We start from the raw sequence: 6,790 nt of genomic DNA, 5'->3' as shown, positions 1-6,790 counted from the left end.
AGGGAAAGACAGAGAAAAATATAAATTAAAGATGAAGTGGCAGTTTAAATTCTGTTTTTTCTCATTTTGAGTTAGGCTATAAAAATAGCTGGAAATTTTATATAGAGTTTGTTTTTTATTTGTCTGGTGTCTAGGTAGCTGCTTTCTCAGTGAGCCTCAACTGATAGCATGCAACAATCTTTCTTTCTTCTAAGTCCCACAGCATCTCTGTGAAAACATGTTTTGACAGAACTCGTCCAATGTCCTACTGCCAGGGCGCTGCTGGGAGTAAAATTCAGCTGTACCCAGAGGTGATATACATTTTCTCTCCTTTCAGAGCTGGACACACTCAGCACCGCACTGACTAGGAAGAAACCTATTAATCATGAAATAATGTAGTGTCCCATGTATCAGCCTCTGCATCCATCAAAGGTATCACAGCTGAATCAAATTGTTGACCGTTTGCCCCATTTCACCAAACCGAGAAATTAATTAAATACTAGTGAAAGGTCCTCACTGGCTTCTGCAGGAATTCACAGCATTCCTCAAGAAAGTGGGCTGGGTGACACGTTGCTTTCCCTAGTACTTTAACAAGGTAGCCATTGGCCCAGGGGTTTGTGCTGGGTATTACTGGGTATAGTCCACAGTAGGGAAAAAATGTTTCCTGATTCTGGCTAGCAGTCTGTATGTCATGGATAAAATCTGGGAGATCCAGAGCTCAAACTGATTGAAACTGGTGACCTTGTTAGTAGGAACTTTATGCATCTTTTCATTACATGTGTGTGCCATGTTTTCTAAGCATGGGCGCTGTAGGATGTGGGAAGGGAAATATGCGTGCTCAGGACCTTGCTTTTATACAAAGTCAGTAAATTCAGCTATTTCATCTCTTCTGAGTGCAACAGATTCTATGAGAGCCTGCTGGTTTTCCTATCTTGCTCTTAGGACTTGTCATCTTTGGTTTCCTACTTCACACAATAGCCTTGTAGTGTAACTGTAACCTCATTTGTTTGAGACTGAAAATGTCACCATACGGATAAAAAGTAGGCATTAAAAAAGTGCTTACACTTGAAAGATAAATTGAGCTATATACTCAGTTTTGATGGAAGAAAAAGAAAAGTAGAGAAAAAACTAAAGAAGCAACATGGGTCTTATCCACCCTTTACATAAGGAAAGTCAGATTAGAGACAGGAAGGAAAAAGGGAAGAATTAAGGCCAGGGAACTGCAGAACAACACAGAACACAACTCTCTCCATAAAACAAGTATTTCTTACTCAGCAGCATCTTTGTGTTACTCTACAATATTTGTGCTTAGATAATGTTCATCTGTTAACTTGTTTATTGAATAATAACCTGTTTTTTAAAAAAATTATTTCATTTGGACTTTTTCCTCATTTGACTACTTTTGCCTATTAAATTAAATGAGTGGAGAAGAGCTTTCTACTTTTATATAGAACAATCATTCATGGCACAAAATGGCTGATAGAACTACCCCAAATTACTGACCAATTCACCCTCCCAAATGTAGATGAGATGAACCAACAAATGTACTATAAATTCAGAAGCATGTCCACATGTGAGCCTGTTTTGTTGCATCCTTATTCCCCTAAGCCTTATTGCAATCAATAATGCAAACATCCTCTTCCAATCAGCAGTAAAGACAATTGAAAAAAGTTACAAAAACAATAAACTGTAAAAGAAGGTTTAATGCCTTCTGGCAAGATATTAATGGCACTGATTATACTCATGTCTCAATAAAGAATCAGCGGCCAGATTCTCAGCTGACGTAAGTGGTGTCAGCAGAACTGTGCTGCTTTAGTATCCCATGTGAAGATCACTCTCTACTTAGGGAAAACCATGTTGCATCCTTAGTTCCAGAATCTAATTACATGGAAATACTGTGGAAGAGCAGAAAATTGTGTTACTTAATAGGTCTATGTATGAGCAGATGAAGGGTTTATTGTCTACTTTAAACTGCACTGTACTTAAACAGAAGGATACCTGTGGAAGGTACAGTTGGTCAAAAATTACTCAGCTGCTTCTCTGCTTAAGATTTGAAAATAGAAGGAGGGATAAAACTCACACTAAGCATTGCCTGGATTCTGGGTCCCTCATGAAGCCCATCAAGCCTTTGCTCTGTGATCAGGCTGATGGATGAAACTTTGGTTTATTCCAGTGTGACTGGTACCTCCTTGTGAGAAGGTCAACAGAGAGATCCAGTCTGTGATTTCTGTGCTCTGTGCAAGTGTAAAATAAAACAGAGTAAATGCCTTCTGAAACCGTTTTCGTGGGCAAAACTGAATGGCAAAAAGGTTAATTATGTACACTGTCTGCCAACAGTGTAAGAACAGCATGTGTTCAGGATGGGAGTCAGCTTCCTGCTGAGGAATATGATCAAGATAAAACAAATGCCAAGAGACTGATAGAACAATGCAAACGACAACACTTGCCTAGCTTGGTAAAGCAGATGGAGCAGAAACACTAATAAGGTAAGGTCATTCTATGAGGATGTCACCGTATGGAGGCAAGACTATTAAAAATAACAAAACTTGATAAAGGACAAAAATAGAATTATCACATGAATAGAATACACATTTACACAGAATGGTGTTAGATAGATAGATGGTGCAGTATTTTAACGAGTGCTGTAATGAAGAGCTCAGTAAGGGTGAACAACCATTTGTTGAGCTCTGTGTTGAGGAACCGAATTTTGACAAATTCCAAGAGGCATCAGGGATGTTCAAACAACAAAGTTTCTGGTATCAATCCACTGAATGCCACAAAAGTATTAAACACACAAAGGGAGAAGTCAAACAAACTCTCTACACATTGATTTTATGCCTTTTGGAGGTTTGAGAATAAACCAGAGGACTTTTCAAAAAGAAGTGGCTATACACTCAGTTTTGAAAAAGGGAAGATGAAAGGGAAGAAGTGGGAAGGTATTCAATTCCTGCTTATGCTCAATAACAGCCATTCTCTGAGGTCCTTTTACACTGAGTAGTTCATCCTAGAAAGGCAACATGTCATAACACTGTAAATTTAATCTGAATTCCAGCAGAAGATGTTCAAACTCAGTAACTACTTGAGAACAGTGAGTATAACCAGAATTTGCACATATTATTACATCATTTTCAGAAACAGGTGGTGAGGTTCCATGCAGTGACTCATGACATACAAAAAAATAATTTAGAGGCATGTAATAAAGCGATTAAATTGAGATGGTTGTGCATTTTTGGCTCAGAAAAAGGCTGCAAAAGCAAGGAAAAACCTTTCTGGTTTATGGCTGGGTGTCAAATTATGGACAAGCCTAAATATATGATCATGCCCGCCATTTTCAATACTGAGATAGTTTTCTATTAATTACTTATAAAAATTGGTGAGGCAGAAAGTTTAAGCATGGATAAAGACCTAGAATTCTTCTCATTCTCTGCCTGTGGAGAATTATAGCTCTATTTAAATACTAAGAAAGGCACTATTTCAATTGTGCCTGGCCAGGTATTTCATATGAACAGGACTTGGTCATTTTGCTAAGAAAAAACAATACAGGCAAGTACATGAAAAAAAAAGGGACTTGATTTTTTCATCTGCTAAGTCAATATGGGGAGACAAAGTTCTAATATGAAGTGATAGGAAATCGATGCAAATCCACACAAAGCCAAAAAAAGCAGAACCCAACCTAGCTGGAATATTGAAGAGAGTTTAGGTAAGTGACTTTAGATAGGGTCTTATGAGGGTAATTGAACCCGTTGTTCATTGAAGAGTAGGCTGGAGAACAGGACAATATCTAAAAGCAGTGAATGTGAATGACCAACAGTAAGAAAGGTCAGGCTGATGAGGGAGGGGGCTGCAGCAAATGCCCAGATTCATACGGGGAGTCTTCTCTAGCAAGGGAGCTTCCTTGAGAGAGGAAATGAATGTGAGGGTAGCAGCCAAACACAGAAGAGCTGATCTTAGCAAAAATCTAGCCAGTGACTCAAATACTGCTGGGTGCTTGGCAAAATATCCATGATATTTCATCCTCGGATGTCGTTTCTAAGTAATTTTTTGGTACTGTCCAATCAACTGACACTGATGTGTGTATCCTTGAGCAATATTCTGCCTTTGTTCTATCACCATAACCATTGTCACCTCTATTCCCTGCCTCTGTTACAAGACATTTTCACTGCAGATCTGCATATCACACATATATGTTTGTAGACCTTATTGTCTCTTATATTTAAAAGGAAAATGTAGTCTCTCATTTCTCTTTTTGAACATCTGCTTCTCTAATCTGGCAATGGCTGATACAGAACAAAGACTGCCTTCTCACAGAGCTTTTTTTTTGCTTACCACATTATCCACATCTTCCCACAGGTTTTTCACCTTCAGTATTTTAAAAGGCAGAAACTGAACTGGGTTTGATACATTTCATTTCATCTGAGAAAAAAAAAAAGAAATAGAAAGTTGAAAGCTTAAAAGATGGACAAAGGGTTCTGGGAATCTATAGCTTCTCTTGCAGCTTTGTCTTTTGTAAGGCTTTCCTCCAATATTAAGAGCTGTTCGTTCAGTAAAATGTATAGCAGAAAAAAATACTGAAAAGTGTCTTTTGCTATATTTAAGAAATACTATAACTCTACAATGTGTTATCATTTTATAAACCTATATGGAGGACTATTTTGACTGCTTTGATAGATACAATTTGACAAATCTATGTGTTTACAACACTGTTTATACAAATGGGTTACAGAGGATAATGTGAAAAAAGAATTACCCTCACTTGCCAAATACAGGGTCTTCTTCTCCCACTTAAAAGTTGCTGTTTTTCTTAACCCTGTGGAGCTATTTACTTTGAAATTGTAACAAATAGAAATAAAACTTTTTCTTATCCTGATAACTTGAATTTTGTGTTTGGTATCTGACAAGTCCCTTTCCAACAATTTTTCTTGATGTTATTCTGCCTTCAAATACAGAGAATGTTACAATTTTGCTCTGACTTACAAGGGTTTAGGAATGTGTTTTCCCTTCCTTCCCAGGGGGCATTGTTAACGTTTAGCAACTCTATTGTGTGGTGCAGCAGAAGGAAGCTTACCACTTTGATGTGGATTCCTATTAAAGCAGTGCAGAGTATTAAACTCGTGATCCAGAGATGCAGAGAGTTGAAAATAAACAGTGCTGTTTCAGAGAGCATTCATGAATTCAGCTTCAGGAAAAAAGTACCCAAGAAACCAACTCATGGCCGAAGCATAAGGTAGCAGTATTAAATTTTACATTTTGATGGGTTACTTAAAAATTAGTGATATGTATGGCAGCATTGCTGAGTACATATTATCCTTCTAATTAAACTGTGATTTGCTTGGTGAAAAAAACCTTATTTTCTTAAAATTCACCTAAATTATCTACTTCAGTTTAAATTTGAAAGAGAAAGATGACAAGTTAATGGGAGCTACAATAACACTTTGGTTGAGACTTAATTAGTGGGAGCCATCAGACATTTCATTTTGCATGTAATTAATCTTTTTCTACTGAAATTGTTTTAGTAAATCACATTTCACAATTTTCCACTTGTGTTTGGCAGCTGAATCCAAATTCTGTGGGATGAAACTGGTTGCTCTGGTTTACTCTCATGTGTGGATGAAAAGTTAAATCACACCCAGTTACCACCTACTTTGGCACAATTGTATGTGAAAAGAAAGACCAGAATTAGCATAACTACAAACTAGGAATTAAATTAATTATTTCTATAAAGATACATCTTGGCACAATTATGTTATTATGCATTGCTTGGACTCAGTAGTAAAGCTTGAATTCTGATGATGCATACACTGCAGCCAGAAAAACCCACAACTAAATAAATTTCTATGGAGAGTGTAGGAACATGCTTCTAAAAGACTTCACTGGAAATATGTGGACATTAGATATAAAACCTGGTTGAACGGTCAGGCCAGGGGAGGCCAGGCACTAGTGGTGTACCACAGGGATTGGTACTGGGACCAGTGCTGTGGGACGTCTTCATCAGTGATGTGAAGGATGGGGCAGCATGAACCCTCAGCAAGTTAGTATATAAAACAAATCTGGGATGAGTGGATAATACAGCAGAAAGTAGTGCTGTGATCTGGAGGGACCTCAACAGGCTGGTGAACTGGGCTGACAGGAACCTTTTGAAGTTCAACAGAGAGAAATGCGAATTTCTGCATCTGTGGTAGAATGTGTACCATCGTGTGTTGGGGCCACCAGCTTGCAAGCAGCTCTGCAGAGAAGGAACTTGGGATCATGGTGGAAAACAATCTGTCTGTGAGCCAGCACTGCATACTCATGGCAAAGAAAACCAACAGCATCCTGGGCTGCATTAGTAGGAGTGTTGCCAGCTGGTCGATGGAGGTGATCCTTTCCCTCTACTCAGCACTGGTGAGGAAACAGACCAAGCTCTGGTTCCTGTTTTGCTCTCCTTAGTACAAGAGAGACATGGATATGCTGGAGAGAATCCAGTGAAGTGCCACAAAGATGATGACAGGACTGCAGCATCTCTGCTGTGAGGAAAGGCTGAGGGAGCTGGAACTGTTTAGCCTAGAGAAGGGAAGGTTCAAGGATATTGTCAATGTGCAAAATAACTGATATAAGACAATGTAGAGGAGGAAGCCAAACTCTTCTCAGCAGCACTCAGCAAGAGGACAAGAAGCAATGGACAAAATTAAGAAACATGAAATTCCATCTGAACACTAGAAAAAGCTTTTTTTGTGAGTCTGGTCAAACACTGGAACAGTTTGCCCAGACACAATGTGGAGACAGTCAGAAGCTGTCTGGACATAGTACTAGGCTACCTTCTCTACTTAATTCT

Source organism: Corvus brachyrhynchos, unplaced genomic scaffold (assembly GCF_000691975.1).
Source record: "Corvus brachyrhynchos isolate BGI_N302 unplaced genomic scaffold, ASM69197v1 scaffold142, whole genome shotgun sequence".
NCBI classification, from domain to species: Eukaryota; Metazoa; Chordata; class Aves; order Passeriformes; family Corvidae; genus Corvus; species Corvus brachyrhynchos.
Note: the sequence above shows the minus strand (reverse complement) of the source record.